The sequence below is a fragment of the Filicampus tigris genome, chromosome 14 (assembly GCF_054856515.1).
Source record: "Filicampus tigris isolate MCC_2025a chromosome 14, RoL_Ftig_1.0, whole genome shotgun sequence".
Taxonomy (NCBI): domain Eukaryota; kingdom Metazoa; phylum Chordata; class Actinopteri; order Syngnathiformes; family Syngnathidae; genus Filicampus; species Filicampus tigris.
The window spans coordinates 3,849,088-3,866,866 of NC_141230.1; positions in this window are offsets into that span (position 1 = coordinate 3,849,088).

Genomic DNA, 17,779 nt, shown 5'->3' on the forward strand with positions numbered 1-17,779 from the left:
AAACGGTGGGAGAAGTCTGGGTGTGTCATTATAGATTCAGCACAGAGAGAGTCCCGAAGGAACTCAAACGCTTCTTGGCACTCCATAGAAATGGTGCATCTTTCCCCGTGAGTTGACTGAGGGGGGCAGCGCGCTGGGCAAAATTCCTCACAAATCTCCTATAGTAAGAACAAAGTCCCAGGAAGGCATGGATCTCAGTAGCAGACCGTGGTACAGGCCAAAACTTCACCTTATCCGTGTTTTTAGGGTCAGGACGAAGTCCTTCAGCAGACACAACATGACCAAGGAAGACAACGTGGTCACGTGCAAGATGGCACTTCTCCGCATTCAGACGCAGCCCAGCTGACCCAACCCGAGAGAAGACCTCTTCCAGTGCAGATAGGTGGTCCTCGAAAGACCGACTGAATATCAATATGTCGTCAAGATAAACCATACAGATACCCCTTCAACACCAACTCCATAACCTGGTGAAAGGTTACAGGTGCGTTTGGGAGACCCAAGGGCATAGTCTTGAATTGGTAAAGACCTTGACCGGTGGTGAAGGCAGTCTTTTCGTGGTCCTCCTGTGCCACCTCAATCTGCCAGTAGTCGTCGGCAAAAAGGTCCAGGCTACTTAACCAGAGGGCTCCATCCAAAGCATCCAATGAATTGTCGACCCGTGGCAATAGATGGGAATCTTTAACAGTCACTGCATTAAGACCCCTGTAATCCACGCAAAATCGCCATGTGTTGTTCTTCTTCCTAACAAGAACCACAGGAGAGGACCACGGGCTGCAGCTCTGCATCCTCCAATAGGCACTGCACCTGTCTATTTATTTCCCTACGTTTGTCAGGGGAGGTACGGTAAGCCCGTTGCTTTATCGGAGGGTTGCCACCAGTCTGGATGAGATGTTTGATCCAATTGGGGTTGCTCACCCCACCACGTGCACAGTTGAACACACCCTGATGCTTCCCCAGCAGGACCTGCAGCCGCTGCCTTTGATCATTAGACAACAAACAATCAGACACATCCAGCAGCGGGGCATCCCCTTGTCCAGAACCAAACCACTCTGCAGGGGTAAGTATGTTGAATTCGTTAATATGGTGAGAAACCCCCAGATAAGAGCCAGTGTGTAATTTCACCTCCAGGTCAGTTGGGTTAAGCAGCCACGCCAGAGTACGCCCATTCTTCACAGAGGCCACCGAGCGTGCAACCACCTGTCCCATACTCTGGTGAACGCTGGGAAGGAGACAAAAACCTCACTCCACGTTTCGCCTGCTGGTTCTCGCTGTAGGTCTGCTCCCTCCGGCTTTCGCTGTTCTGACGGTGCTGCGGGTCCCCCCCTCTTGTGAGTTAACACTCTCTATTGCCGAAACCTCCGAGTTGTCCCCGCTGCGCAGACCGGCCTCTTGAGCTGTCGCCCATCCGAAAGTCCCTGGAGGTGGACCTGCAGCCAACTCCACCACAATCACAGTGGCACTCTGGTTGTCGTTCACCGCGCTCCCCTGGGCTCAGCTGACGAGTCCCAAGAATAGAGGAATGTCGGCCCCCATGCACATCTTCTCGGGCACGAGATCTCAAATCCCTCGATACCTCGATCTGCAAGTCATCCATCCTCGAAGTGAGACGCTCCAAGGCATGGACGAGTTTTCCGTCGAACTAGAGTTGCAGTCCATGACACTCCGTACTGATGAATCAAGGGACACCACAACAGTAGGCTGTGTGACAGGGTAGGGTGGTGCAGGCATGCCTACCCTCAAAGCCTGCCTGGCCCGATCACAATGGCCCGCGATGATCAAGGCCTCATCCAAATCAGTGGCCCCTTGTTCGTGGCACTTAGCCTGAAGGGCCTGGTCAAGACCAGCAAGCGCCTGAAAGTTTCGCCATTTTTGGCAGCTCTGTCATAGTCCGGAAACGCTTCAGACACAAATTTGGAAACGTCGGCTGCATACACATCCAGACTCTCATTTGGCTGGCGGGGCCATGCAGCAACACATGTCTGGAAATAGATGAGGAACTGCTTTTGTCCAGAAGCCTCCTTGAGCTTCCCCTTAACACGTTCATAATCGCACTGGACCTCCAGCGGCAAACTGCCCACAGGCGAAAAGCCGCGCCGTCCAACCTCGTCAGGAGGAGACTCACAAGAGCAGCGACGTAACCCCCGCTCCTCGCCTGTGCGCGGACGGCGGCCTCGAACTGCTTCACCCAGGTAGCAAAAAGCTTCTCGCCGTCCCTGCGAAACGGCGCCGGGAGCTTGACTCTCACGCCACCAGTCCACAAGGCAGCGCTCCCGTAATAATCCTCATCGACGCCACAGTCCATACTGCTGCGCTTCAATCCACCCAACATGCCGCTCCAAAGTAGAGCAGAGTAGAAAGTTCAGTAAATTCATGAAGAAAACAGTTCCAAAACCCAGGAAACACACACAATCCCACCGCTGCCACCAATGTAGCGTGTCGTGTGTTCGGCGTTGAAAGAACTCTCTTTGTCAGATAGAAAAATACTTCAGAACTTGTACTTGGGACCGACATCCATCCATCCATTATCTGTACCGCTTCTCCTCACAAGGGTCGCGGGGCGTGCTGGAGCCTATCCCAGCTGTCTTTGGGCAGTAGGCGGGGGACACCCTGAACTGGTTGCCAGCCAATCGCAGGGCACACAGAGACAAACATCCGCACTCACAATCACACCTAGGGCCAATTTAGAGTATCCAATCACTTACCATACATGTTTTTGGAATGTGGGAGGAAACCGGAGTGCCCGGAGAAAACCCACGCAGGCACGGGGAGAACATGCAAACTCCACACAGGGAGGCCGGAGCCGGGATCGAACCCACGACCTCTGAACTGTGAGGCAGACGTGCTAACCAGTCGACCACCGTGCCGCCTTGGGACCGACAACTGTTTATTATTTTTTCCTCGTCGCTCTCCCCTCACGTCATCACTCCGCGACACATCCCCTTGACGCTTACACAAGTGAGAAGAAAGGGTCAAAAAGGGTAAAGGGTCAAATAGGTTCAATAGTGAATTTGTGTGATGACAAACTCTTTTTCATGCCGGTAAAAGATCCCAATGCTACGGCTTACAAGGCTGCTTCTGCATTCTGAAACAGACTGAAAAGACCGTCTGGATTAAATATTAACAAGACCTGACGTGGACCCCCACTTTCATCTCACTTGATACAATTAAAAAATATCTCTTACACTTGGAGAACATGGTGCTTTACAGACTTAAAATAAATCTTATACTAATCTATGGAGAAGAGTGACAAGTGGAGGCCAAGGTTCCTATGCAGGCACTTAGCTGAGTAGGGGGAAAAAAAGCAAGAAGAGGGGTGGGTCTTACATTATTTATACGTGCTAATGGCGTTTGGCAGCGAATGTGAATGAGCAAGTGTACAATCAGATAAAATAGACACACAGCAGTAATCAAGGACGTTTGCTCCTCCTCGTCGGGGTCAATTGGAGTCACTTTAGCGACGTTTGAAACTCCGCCGCTACATTATGTCCTTTTAATGGAGACGACGAAAAGCAACGCCGGCGGTGGGGAGCAGAAAGTAAAAGATTGCCCCAGCGAAGCGGCCCTGACACTTCCCGCTGCGGCCCGAGATATTATTGTTTATCTAGCTCACGTGGCCACAATACATCTTGCGCTAAAGATGCTTTTGTTCAACAAAAGGAATCCATTAGTCTCATTGTGTAGCCCTTAAGCCCAGCAATGACAGAGAGAGGGTCCTGGCCAGCGAAAAAAGGGGGCGGGGGTGGGGGGGGGGGGGGCGCCACATGTGCCTCTCATTTCCGATGGTGGTCCACAAGCATCCTTCAACATTGTAAAGTTTACCTCTCGCTAGAGTGTATTAAAATGCCCGGAGAGGAAAGCTAAAGCATGTAAACGCTGGCAGCTGCTCTTGCTGACTGTTTGTACAGTAGACCAAAAAAGACTCAGACTTTAGAACCAGACCCTGTGTACAGTACCCCAACAACATTATGAGCTTGCTTTCATGTGCCCACTAATGGGAACAATATGACCGCTAACACTAACTTCCATGCAAAACTGCAACAAAAAAATCTAAAGAAGTTAGATGGCAAGGTTTTGTAGTCATGTGCGTTTTTATGAGGTTGTAAACACGTGTAGCTTAATTAAGACATAGAACATTACTGTATTGATCTTCTAAGGTGACATTTTAGGGGAGGAGTTACAAGACATAAAACCGTGAAAAACAAGTCAGCTGAAGTCAGTTGATGTAAGACGAGAGTGTTGTACATGAAGCATCCACCAAAGTCTTCCTGGGGCCAGTTTGTACACTATATGAACACCAGGACTGGCCTTTATAGAAAGTATAATTGAAATAATAAAAAATAACAATGAATCGCTGTCATCAGGCCAAAACCACCAATGTCCAAATTTTCATACTGTATACTGAATTTTCCCAAATACATCTATTGGTTTCTTTTGTGTTTCCTGAAAAAATGATTGTATTGGACTTGCAGGGACTCTGCCCAATATTAGTTAGTTAGCGATATTAGTATCGATTCGTAGCAATTAATAACTTTTGCTATATATTAGGGTTGGAACGGTTCAGTAAATTCACAGTTCGATTCAATTCTCGGTTTTGTGGCCATAGTTTTCGGTTCAGTTCGGTATACAGACTATCAGAAAAATATTTTTTCTGCTATAGTTAGGTTAAAACTAAAAGAATGAAGCAATATGACATTTGACATATAATTGTGACCGTCTCAAAGCAGGTGATAATCCCAACATGCTTTTAATTTACTTGACAAAGTTATCTACAGCAAATGCTAAAACAGTTAGTGACTGTTACTGAAATGCAGTATAAAATCAAATAATACTATATATCAGGCCATCAATATACTGTCTAATATAGCATAAACCCAACCAAAAAAACGGTGCATCTTATAAAATAAAGCTATGACCCTCGAATTGGAGCACACAAAATACAAGTACACTATTAGAAACATACTATAAGTGAAGTACGGTATATAAGCTTTATTAACCCTTTAACACTAACGTTAAAATTAGTAACACCATCACTAACGTCGGGTACATTTACCTCGATATATTATCCGAGATAAAATACAGTTTTCATCAATGTAGGTAAAAGTACAACACTGTATGTCAAATGGGAACGTGTCTTCTTTAATTTCCCAATATACAACATCACATAAAATTTTAAAAAGGTACCATGGGGGACCCTTGATAAAGACAGAAAGATGATTGAAAAATCCACTAATTCTTAATGAGGGACTTCCAAGCAAAAAAATAATGGCGCTGGGAACTTGTTGTTTGGTCTACCCCATTCCTGCGGCATGTGAGCCTTGTCTGGGAAGGCGATCTCCCAGAATCACTGACAACTGTGGGAGGGAGACAAAAAAATAACATTTTTTGAGAGGGGAAAAATTACCAAATTTTCTTGAATATATGAATGTCCTTGTAAATGATCATTTAGTGTTGTTTATATTAAATCAATTAAGGATTGCAAGCAAATTCTGGAACAAGTTTAACTTATGGGCGGTAGATGAAGAAGTTAACAGGTCCTGTGGTAGCCATTTTTCTGGTGGTAGCGCAGCCACGATCAGGGTGTCATGGTTTTTTTTCTCTTTTTGACTTGAAGTGCAAGGCTCAATGCCATCACTATCATGCTCATCATCACTTGGTTCTGGTGTGTAGTTTTTATCACTGTCACTTTCATACATCACTTCTGTTTCCACGTGTTGAACATCTTCATCACTGGTTTCCTTGAACAGAAGCTCTTGCATTTCCTTCTCAGTTGAGTATTTTACTGATTTTCTGGACACTTTTTCCCCTCCATGTACAACAACTAATCGTAGCTAGCTAACTAAAATCTTATCTCTAGTAGAAAAAGAAATCTGCGTTGCTAATGATTGCAGATATAATTTAACATTAGCTACATGTTACTCTCTTGTTGTCATGCCAAAGTAACCAAATCAGGAACAGGATGACAATCAGTGAATGAAATGGGGTCGAGTGTGTGGATGTTGATTTTGTTGAAAAGTGCAAAGAGTACTTGATTTAAACACACAAACACTAACATTGGGTAAATTCCACCCATAGATATGTTACTCTCTATCACTAACGTCGGGTGAAAATCACCTGAACGCATACCTCTTAAAAAACATAGATGAGAGGAAGGAAACAAACATACCATTAATGTCATTAGTGAGCAGCCTGTGTGTGACATGAAAATTAAGTTCTCGACGCCATTTGGCTGTCGCCGATTAGGGACAGACTGGGACCACGTGGGTCAGCCCGAAATACAGACGGGAACTTAGTGATGGATGGATGATGCCCTACTCTGGATAAAAAGCTATTCAGATAATAGGTATCAGTATGTGCAGTTCAACAACATGAAATCAAATCAACTCAAGATCACTCATGGGGTTCTTCAAAGGTCTGTGCAAGGCCCAAAACTATTCGTATTGTATATAAATAATATCTGCAGAGCTGGGCAACGACCCTCTACCCGCGGTTTCTGTAACGCATATTCAATCGACCCACGTGGTCCCAGTCGGTCGGAGTCAGCCGTCGACAACGGACTTTTCCGATACTGGGTCACATGCAGGTGCCGCACTCCTGACACGCGGTCGAGTAAGGAAACAAAAAATAAAATGGTGTGGTGTACCTTGCGGTCCCACAGACGCAATGACCTGTGTCCCATATTCTTTTAATTTCACTGATGACAACGCTGTGCGTGTGTGTGTGTCAGTTGTTTTTGTTTGATATTTTTTCTTTGTTTGGCGGCATGTCTGCTTGTGTGGCACCTGCTTGTGACGTAAAGATTATGTAACCGATTGGCTGTTGCCGGCGAAGGACAGGCCGATACCAAGTGGGTCGATTGAATATGCAGGACGGGAACCGGGGACAGCGGGTCGCTGCCCAGCTCTGAATATCTGCTGTGGCTCAAAACTACTAAGTGTCTCATTTGCCGATGACACAACTCTCTACTGCTCTAGAGAAAATATGAATCAGCTTCTGACCACAGTACTGTGGAAAATGACTTGAACTTATTAAAACATTGGCTTGACATGAATGATCAGTAAACTTAAACAAAACAGGAGTTAAATTTTGGCACGAGAGTCTAGTACATGGGCAAACTATGGCCATATACGGCCCGCGGGGCTTTTTAATCCGGCCGACCGAACTTGTCCAACAAAAAAAAAAAAAAATTTGAATCATTCAATGATTTGATCTTGTCCCTGCAGTGCCTGCGTTTCTCCAGTAGATGGCGCACTGGCTCTTGGTGGACCTTTGTGGCAAGCCACACCCACTGTCTTTCTGCACAAAAGAAGTGGGGGAAAAGGGTCTAGCGATGACGTCGTTCGGTCACGCAAAACACAGGCCATCACATACGCTCAATATACATTTCCGGGTCTGGAAGAGAGTGAGATTTGCCCAACACGCCAAATGAATCCACTTTATGAAGTGGATTGTAGTGATAGTGTGTTTTTGGTTGAGCGTGAAGGGGAAACGTTTTTCGGTCTACCGCCGGCCGCGGGCGAAAACTACGTCCGAAGGTGCACGGCGTTGCCATAGTTACAGTATATATACATTGAGTTTGCAAACAATTCTTAGCCATGGCCACATTTTGAGTTTCAAATGGGTAAAAATAGTGAAAGCTTGTGGCCAAAATATAGCAACCATTACTTGTCGGGCACATTCAAATCATGAATTTGATCCCAATTATTATCTTTGTTCTCGTTCACGTCCTCCACTAATTTCCTCTTCACTTTTAATAAAATATATATATTTCTTTCTAGCTGGGTTTTTACTCATCGTGCGGTGTGCGGCAGGCCTTGCCTTTTTGAAAAACACTTCACAAGGAACGAAGATTTAAAACAATACAATTTTTTTCTTTGTCCCTTACTGTTTAAGTGTTTAAGTTTGTTTCTTGTGTTGTTCATTGCAAAGAACTTTGCTTCACACTAATCTGTAAGAGATTTATTGTTTGCATTATTTATTCTTATAACAGTAATGTGTTTATTTATAACACTTATTTTTACTCCATCCTCTGGCTCATTTGGCTTAAATTATTGATATTTTGTTATTAGTCACATTTTATATAGTGAAAAATGATAGTTTAATTGATTTTTTTGTAAATGTTATTGTTCAATAAATGAATATCTATTACCACAAATAGAAAAAAAGTACGGAAGGTTTTGAGATAAATGAGGAGCTTTTGAGCATGGAGTCGCTAAAGAAGACAACGCATGGAGAAGACTTGTATGAAGAGGTATGGAAGCGTTGAATCTTGCATATTGTCTCTGTCCTGTGAAAAACACTTATCTCCAATTTTGGAAACTTTTTAAATTTTCACATCAATGCAATGTCTGTAAGGCGGAAACACAATTCATGTAAAAATAAGAAAATTAAAAAAAAAATGGAGATAGGTGTTTTTCACAGAACAGCGACGATATTAATTCATTGACACAAACGTACTACCTGCATGAGAGCTCTTTTGCACGTTTGAAAGGGGCAGCCAACAGTGCACGCCGGTAGTCAATCGGCTTGTTAGTTTATTTGCATGTGTTATCTGGCCCAAAAACTCGATGCAAATGTTCCTGGCCGGACCCTCTGTCAAATTTTACATCCCAATGTGGCGCGCAAGTCCAAAAGTTTGCCCACCCATGTTGGTCTAGTGACTAGTCACACTCCGTCAGTCTGCCTAAGCAACATAAAACAAATAAAAAGTGTCTGTGCATGACTCCGTGGTAGAGGTTTCATAATTCATAAACATTATTTAAAGCTCATTAGCTGGCTAATTTCCTATTCAAATCCACTTACCGGCTGGGAGTATCGTGAGTGGACTGAATTGTTTACAACTGTTTAAGTGTCACCCAAGATGGCATTTAGCTGCCAACACAACCACAGTAACCAGACTACGGAGCATATATTGCATTATAATGCAATACTATTTGCATTTTATTGTAAAACTTTTGCATTATAATGCTATCCATTTTCAATTTTTACTGCGTTATTTCACAATAAAAGTAATTTATTGCAAAGTAACGCAAAGTTATCTTAGGACGACAACGAAAGACTTCCACTTCTGTGTCGTAACTTTAAGTGTACGGCGGCGCTTGCGTGAGCATGAATGACACCAATGAAGCCCATTTGATGGCCAGGCCCTCCTTCTCCACAGTAGAATACCGGGTCTCACATGGCAGCAGCTTGCGGCTCAGGTACAGCACAGGTTGTTCTTCTCCTGGGCCACCTTGGGCCAGGACTGCGCCCAGTCCCACTGCCGAGGCATTGGTCTGAACCAACAACCGCTGGCCGAAGTCAGGATGACTTAGCACTGGAGAAGACCACAGCTAGCCTAGAGGGTTTGAAATGCAGTCTCACATACCTCACTCTGGCAGTCAAGTCACCCACGTTGCCACTCGGCTCAGCGCTCCCTACAAATGAATTTGGGTCCCTTTAAAGAGCCTTAACCCCTCCTTCCCGGCAAACCATTTAACAGATGGTAGGGAATTTATGCATCAGATAATCAAGAGTTGCTAATGGTTAGGGTCTGCTTCACACTTCTCTGGTTAAGGGTTCAAATTCCTTCCTGTATGGAGCCCGTTGTCACTGTGCTTGAAAAGGCTGTCTTCGCTCCAGTTTCGTCCATCCATCCATCCATCCATCCATTATCTATACCGCTTATCCTCACAAGGGTCGCGGGGAGTGCTGGAGCCTATCTCAACTGTCTTCGAGCAGTGGGCGGGGGACACCCTGAATTGGTTGCCAGCCAATCGCAGTCCAGCTTCGTCCCACATTCCAAAAACATGCACGTTAGGTTAACTGAACACTCCATAACTGTACTCTAGGTGTGAATGTTTTTACATGTGCTTTGTGATTGGTTGGCGTCCATTTCAAGATGTACCCAGCCTCTTGCCCAAAGTCATCTTGGATAAACTCCAGCTCACTCGTGACCCTTTTGAGGTGTGAGTGCTGTAGAAGATGGTTGGATGTACTGCAGAACTCCTTAAAGAACCTTTAAAGTGAAATCAAAGACTTGGTTCTGAATACATCATACTTTTCTGAAAACAATTGTTGAAAACAGTGGTGTTACCAGGATGCCAGGTGTGGGTGGGCATTAGTCTTACCTGGGGGGAGGGCAAAAAAGTGCTACAACACTCAAGTAGGTCAAAATCCAGCGTAGGGCTATTGCACCTAAAAATGTGTTTTGCTTTCTCCTCAATTGAGATAACTGTTGTGGTGATTTGGGCTAAACAAATAAAAGTTTATTTGATTTTATTTGACTTAGAAGACGTCCGTAACTGAACAGTATGGACATGCAGGTGACAATGTTTTTGTTGTTGTTTTTTTTAAGGTGAAAGAGGATGTAACAACACAAAAAAAGGTTAAAACTCTGAACACAACCATAACTGAACAGTATGGACATGCAGGTGACAATGTTTTTTGTGTTTTGGGTCCTGCCATCAGAACTACATCCAGTTTTCTTTGGGTGGGCAGAGCGTGTCCATTGGTGAGCACTGCCAACCCCTGCCCCCCCTGGTAATGCCCCTGGTTTAAAACATGTACAAAGACTGAGAACCATGATTTACTGAGTTGTGGAGGGATGGCGTTAAACTGTTTTTCACCATATCAGCTTTCCTGATGTTTTGGGGGGACGTGGCTGAAACGGTGCACACTGCCCAGTGATCCTCTTGATCGTCCAGCATGAGTCGTCCTCCCTCACAATATAAAAACCTGATCTTCCCATCAGTGGTTATTTGGCGCGATAAATTCTTATTACTGGGCCCATTTATACCACTACAGTGTGCAGTTAGCTAGCTTTCGCACGAAAATGCATCTTCCCCGAATGCCACAATTTACAGAACAGATCGGTGTCATTATTTCAATTCCCAGCCGCCCATCCATCGGCCAAGAGGATCCCCGGGGTCTGTTAACTCGCAAGGTAGCTGGTGGCTAGCTCCTCTTGTTTTGACGTGGAAAACCCCAAAATGACCTGGAGGGATAATCCAGCCCTGATATATTTTTGCATCTTAATCATGTGGGATGTGTAGGCATAAAAAAAAGTTGCATGACGAACTTGAAGCTTTTTTTCAGCGGGGGCGTGGTTTCATGCATTCAGCTGAAACGCCAACAGTGCCATTTATTTTCACTTTACAGGGACCTTAGGGACTCCTCCCACATTACCCCTACTACGCTTCATACCTAAGAAGGCACTACTGCATGTATGAACAATGTTTAAAAAAGCACGTTTTTAATGATGGTACACATAAGCTATCCAACATTTGGGAAACAAATGCTCCGTCTGCGATCATCACAGTAAACTCTATTAAGTCGTCTTCAAGTGCACGCACACACACAAAAAAACAACGATATGATTTGACAATGATTACAAATCCACTTCCCCAGCTGGCGGCCTGGAGCGTCTCCATTTGTCATCGACTATTGTCTCCAATTATATGATTAGCTTTGAACACTCCGCCACGTCGAGAGAGCTCTCGTGCGTTGATTCGCAAACAAAGTCATTACAACGCGTATTCACACATATCAAATAACAAAACAGATGGCCAAGCACGCTCGTCGCCTGATTTTTTTTCTCCACACAAGTGGTAGGAAAAAAAAACCACAAGTATTCTGCCCGTTTTTTCTTCTTCTTAATGCTCACTGTTTTTAGTCATGTACGAGAAAGAGCAGCTGGCTGTCGTGTTTGTCAGATCAGCTTTCATGAAAGACAATCTTGTTTCCATTAATTTCTTGACAACAATGGGACTTGTTGGGGAAGATTTAGAATTACAGCGGGTAAAGCTTCCGGATAATTCATCACAGCCATTTGACAGGAAACTTAATTGTTTTAAAATGCCAGTTGCTGCAAGCTGCATAGCTGTTTTAGGGCCTGGGGACGCAGGGCAAAGGCCTTCTTAAGATGTCTTTCTTTATTCATGTATTTATTTATTTGACTTTATTATTTCGGGGCTGAATACTCAAAACACAATTTGAAGGTGTGTTCATCCTGGTGAAAATTTTGGTAGGTGTATTATTAGTGGTTTGAAATGTCAGGCCTGGAAAATCTGTTTGACTTAAAAACACATTTTGTTAGTCATGTCTACAAAATGTAGACCCACAAAACAGTCTCAATTCAAGGCCATGCGTAAAAACACAGTAAGTGTGCCATTTTGATTTGATAATGCTCTCTATTCCTTCAAAGGCAAACTTGTCATAGAGATTTTGTCCAGTTGCTTCCAAATTTTACTACATTACATACACAGTACAATTTTTTTTTTTCATGCAATGTGGACAGTACAATTCAATTTTTTTCCAAATACGATTCCGGTCTCTTTTGTAAATAGGCATAAATCGGATATGTATCAGATGCAATTGCAGTCTGGAAGCTCGGGTCGTCATCTCAAATATCACAATTGTTTGACAAAACGGACGGCGTGAAAAGCAATGGCGGCTGAAGGAGCAGAAAAAAGTGGTAAAACTAGATGATTTAGAAATGAAAAATAGTTATAGCTGGTGACTGGTTATTTCAAGCACAAAATCCTTGAAATAGCCACAAATGCGTCAGGAGTGAGACACGCACTCACATATTTATTTTTATAAACACTGTCTGCATTCCGTTCATGCTGCATTTCTTTTTGCAATGTGAACGACTACGTAAAAAGTTTTGTGCTCAGGACAATATTGCATATAAGTATTACATTAGCATCACCTTGCATTGAATTACATTGCATGAATCTTGGTGTTGTTGGGTCGAATTGATTGATGGTGCTTTTTCGTCTACATTTGAGAGGTCCGGTTTTGTTGGCTGTCCTTGAATGCACTTTGTCCAAAGTGAAATTGAAAGTGTTTGCTTCTCTGCAGATACAGCTACTAATAGCCCGTGTGGTCTATTTTGCCATTACAATTTGCCTGTATTTTCTAACATATATTAGTGTGTGTAAATGCAAAAAGGTGAGTTTAATGACCCATAACATTGATGTAAAGTGGTAGTGCACATATTTGTTTGCCCATGTGTGATGTCACATCAGTTTGTGCTAGCATGTTATTTATACTAGTATGCTAGCCACTCTATCAGCCTCGTATTTATGTTGAATGATTTCACGACTGAATAAAGTTGTTTCTTAACCATGGGTACATAACTGTGGTCGTACTAGATACATGGTGTATATCAGGAGTCTTCAATCCTGTTCCTCGAGGGTCGTGTCCTGCCTGTTTTCCATCTCTCCTTGCTACAGATATTCACCAAAGGTCTGCAGAAGCTGGATAACGAGCCTGATCATTTGAATCAGGTGTGTGTTGCAGCAGGGACAGGGACTGATGGAAAACAGGTAGGACACCGGCCCTCGGGGAACAGGATTGAAGACCCCTGGTGTAGATGCTTTATGATCATCTCTGTTTTAAGTAATTTGGCGCCATTTTATGTAATCTATACACAATTACAAACCACTTGATGGGGCGTTAATTATTTGTGGATTTTCACTATACAGTATGGGAACATGCCCAGACATGTCCTGGTTGACATCATGTTTCCAGCCCCAGCCCATATTTGGGCATCTGATGACATCACACTTCGCAAGTGTGACAAAGAGATTCTAAGCCATGTACAAAGACCAAACACGGGCCACCCGTGTTCAAATTTTTACCGGCCCGCAGCCTCTGGCATAAAATTAATATTGAGTGGCCCGTCAGTAGTGTTGACCGCAGTACAAAATACACATGTAAAAAAAAGCTGTTTTATATGTTACCACCAGATAGCAGCAGATGATGCCTTACAGGTGGGGCAAATAGATGATCCTCAGATGTTGCATGTTACCATTAGAGGTCAAATCGGGCCTAAAAAAATCCAGGCCCGCGGGTATTAAAGCCCGACCTAGCCCGAGCCCGGCCAATTAACTTGATTTGCAGGCCCGAACCCGAAGCAAACCCGAAATTTCATATCTTATTTGTGAGGACTCAGGAGGAGGAGGGGTGATTTATGATAACAAATTAAAGCCTGTCTTTTGTAACGAAATCTAAGTTAAACAAGACTGTATAAACATTTACATCTTTTAACAATCAATTTGAAGCTTTTCCACACCTCGCTCTTACCGGTGCGTGTTTGCCTTTTAGTTCCCCTGTCTTTCGTTTATCCTTGACTTCTTGCTGATACCAGGTCAAAATAGATGCGGACTTGCGGAGGGGAAGATTATTAATAGGGCGGCGTTCACGTGCTCAGAGCGAGCTCTGGCTCTGCGGCTCCTGTTTAGTAGTTAAACAGCAATTAACTTACAGCGCCTTTTCTGATTTATCCAAATTATTTATTTTATAACAAGTATTCCTTAGTTTAGTATCCACACATCGTTTTAGTATACATTTTTAGAAACATATATTTATTAAAAAAAATAGTCAACGAGAGAGAAGCCCGAATGTATGATTGACATTTTAGGCCCGACCCGGCCCGAAATTCGGGATGAACTTTGCTAAATTCTTTGTTAAAGATGGATCACTTTTAGGGTTTCTTTTTACTAAAAAATGTTAATCTACCAGAGTGGACATTTTTTAACCACACTCCACAGTGGGTATCTTATTATTATTATCTTTTTGATACTCAGAGCTACTTGGGGTATTGATTAGCAAAGCAAAGGGTTACCAGTTTGATACACACTTCTGAGATAATACATTTGCTCAAATTACCTTTAATAATAATATTATGTTATTATTAACAATTAATTATATGTTAATGATCTCTCATTATAATTAGGAAACAGATCAATATCAATATGTAACACTTTATTTCTATAAATCTCTGCTAATGTTGACATTTTCGAATAACCACTTCTACAATATTCCTAGGAAATCACAATGTCCCATCACTCGTGAACTATTTTAAAAACAACAGGCCCGCAGACTACACACGGTCCTTGGGAGCTGTGTGTGGCACCACATTTGACTCCTGGTTTTAAACAATGATCTGAACTTTGAACCCCGCTCAGACATAATGAGTCTGATATCTTCTTCAATCAGCATGGAGCAAACATGTTTGGAAACCCAGGTAACTCAGTTTGACAGAAACTGGCCAGCTTGTTTAGAAATATTGTACAGCAATCGGCATGTGAATAGCTATCAAACAGTCCAGGTAGTACATGCCTCTCGCCCAAAGCCAAGTGGTCAGCTCCAGCCGACCCAAATGCTTTGTCAGACACTAAGCCCTCAAAACCAATAGTCCTCTTACCACCACATCAGGTAAACAAAAGTTTGACTAACTTGTTTTGATAGTTTGACTAACAAAAAGCAGACTAACTGAGAACAGACTGGGGGTTCGTTGTACTCTTGAGGTACACTTGTTGTTCAGCTTTCAAAATCAATAGGATGGATGCTAGACAACAACAACTGAGAATATGTCTACTTTAGATTAGATTTGTTGTAATACATACAGTGCGTTGAAGCCACTTCTTGATGTAGTCCAATCAGCTATTAACCGCAATTTATTGCACGGCATGTGAATGACTTTCCCAAAAGTAAACCATCCAAAGAGTTGCCGTGTTTCTCAAGTCGTTGTCTTTTAGCCTCACTGACCTCTCCTGATGATGTTACTGTAAATGCACTTTGAGTGTCTGAATCATTTAACATGCAATCAATAACATGCACGCTGCAGAGCTGTTGTGATGGCCGCAGATGTTAGCAACCTCCATTTGTTGTAGTAAAAAAAAAAAAAAAAATATATATATATATATATATATATATATATATATATATATATATATATATATATATATATATATATATATACATCAAACCTTCCACTTTTTCCAATTGGATATGAAAAAAGTTTTTCTTTGTCTTAGTGTAGTCAGGCAGATGAGGACTAGCTGTGCTATGCTGCCATCATCTGGCCATTACATTTACTACACAATACTTGCTGTGAGTGTGACCCATTTCATTTGATGCGTAGATGATGTGTTTTATTGTATTTTTGGCATTATATATATTTGCAATTAGCATTGTTATTATTATCATCTTTAAATCGCTTGGCAAAAATGTAAGATTTTGTGTTTTTTATGTGTTAGAATTCAGTAGCCCATTTCATGTCCTATAAAATGGACACTAAATATTTAATAAATACATTGCTTACTGTATATATCAGTGGTGGACAAACAATTGCGATCAAGGGCCACACTTGATTTTTAAATCGGATGGATAGGCTTGGTCATTCGTAGATAGGTTTACAAAAAAATATTAAACTGCATTTTCTTTTTTTAAATAATAAAATAATTCATTCTCATTTTTCATTTTTTTATTAATAAAAAAGAATTATAATTTTTGCATTGTTTTATCCATAATTAATTCAATCATAGTGAATTCAACAATTATTTAAAAAATAAATAAAACATATTAAATGTATAAATCAAATTGTTATTTTGCAGTTATCTTAAATAAGGTAAGAGTCATTTCAATTATTTGTTCTTTTAAATTTTTGGCTTAACACTTGACAGTGTAGTTAGCACCTAATTAGTCAGCGACTCACCCTTTATATCGAGTGTTTTCTCTTTTCCCCCGTCACTGTTGTATTGTGAAGACAGCTTGTACCTCGCATGCACCATAGTTTCAACAAATGGGAACTGCTGTGCAAAGTAATCATGTTGTGGGTGTGTATTTGTATTTCAGAATAAGAACTTGTGCTTTATATTGCTGTGTATATATGAGAATAAAGTGACATGAATTGAACATATAAACCAAATGTATTGAGCTTTAACCGCTGTCTGATCTGAGACCGTGATTTATTCGAATTTTATAGTGACATTCCTGCTGAGGCTTCACCAATATAACTATGACAAAATTGTTGGGTGTGTACGGCAGGAAGGGAAGAGCTCTTGGGAAGAGACTGAATGATGCACAAAACATCTTAAGTGAGGCAGGCACTCACAAAATTGGAGTCATTATATTTTGTGTAGAAGCACTGTATGCATGAACTAAAAACATCTCCTATTTTTAAAGGACAACAGAATTGAAGGACAAAGACAAGCTGTAATTCGCTATCTTATTAACTTAGGTGAGAAGCTAAGTTAGTGAGTGAGTAGTGGGAAGAGTATTTGATAGAGGACTACAAGTACAAGGTAATGTATTGCATAACACTATATAGAATATCTAGTACATGGTTGGTATGCATCTCTATCACTCTCTCTGTCACTCTCTCTATATACATGGATGGGTGTGCATCGTTTATCCGTCACTAAGTTCTGGTCTGTATTCCGATCCACATGGTCCCTGTCTGTCACTCGTCGCTGACGGCCAATCGCCGTTGAGAACATAATTTTCACGTCACACGCAGGCGCCGCACAAGCACACATGCCGACAAATAAAGATAAAATATTGAATAAAAACAACACACACACACACACACACACACACACACACACACACACACACACATACATGTGCAGCATGTTGAAATAAAAACAATATGGGGCACATGTCATTGCGTCTGTGGGGCCGAAAGGTATACAACACTGTTGTGGTACCGGTAAGTACTCTTGCCCATACCCACACACATGCAGAGTGTGAAATTTGCAAATAATACTTGCAAAGTCGGTCTAAACATGAACTTTGCATTTTTAGTCCCTCAATATGTATAACTTATACTTTGGGTTTATGTTGTGTCGAAACTTGCACTATGAAATGTGAAGTGAAAACATTGTCGTTTCTATGAATATTTATCTGTAATACGGTGAAAATGGAGCGCAATGTAAAAATTTACTTTCCGAGTCAGTTTATCGTGCGCCCCCCTAAATTTTCTTACAGTGCTCCTAAAATTTTAAGATAG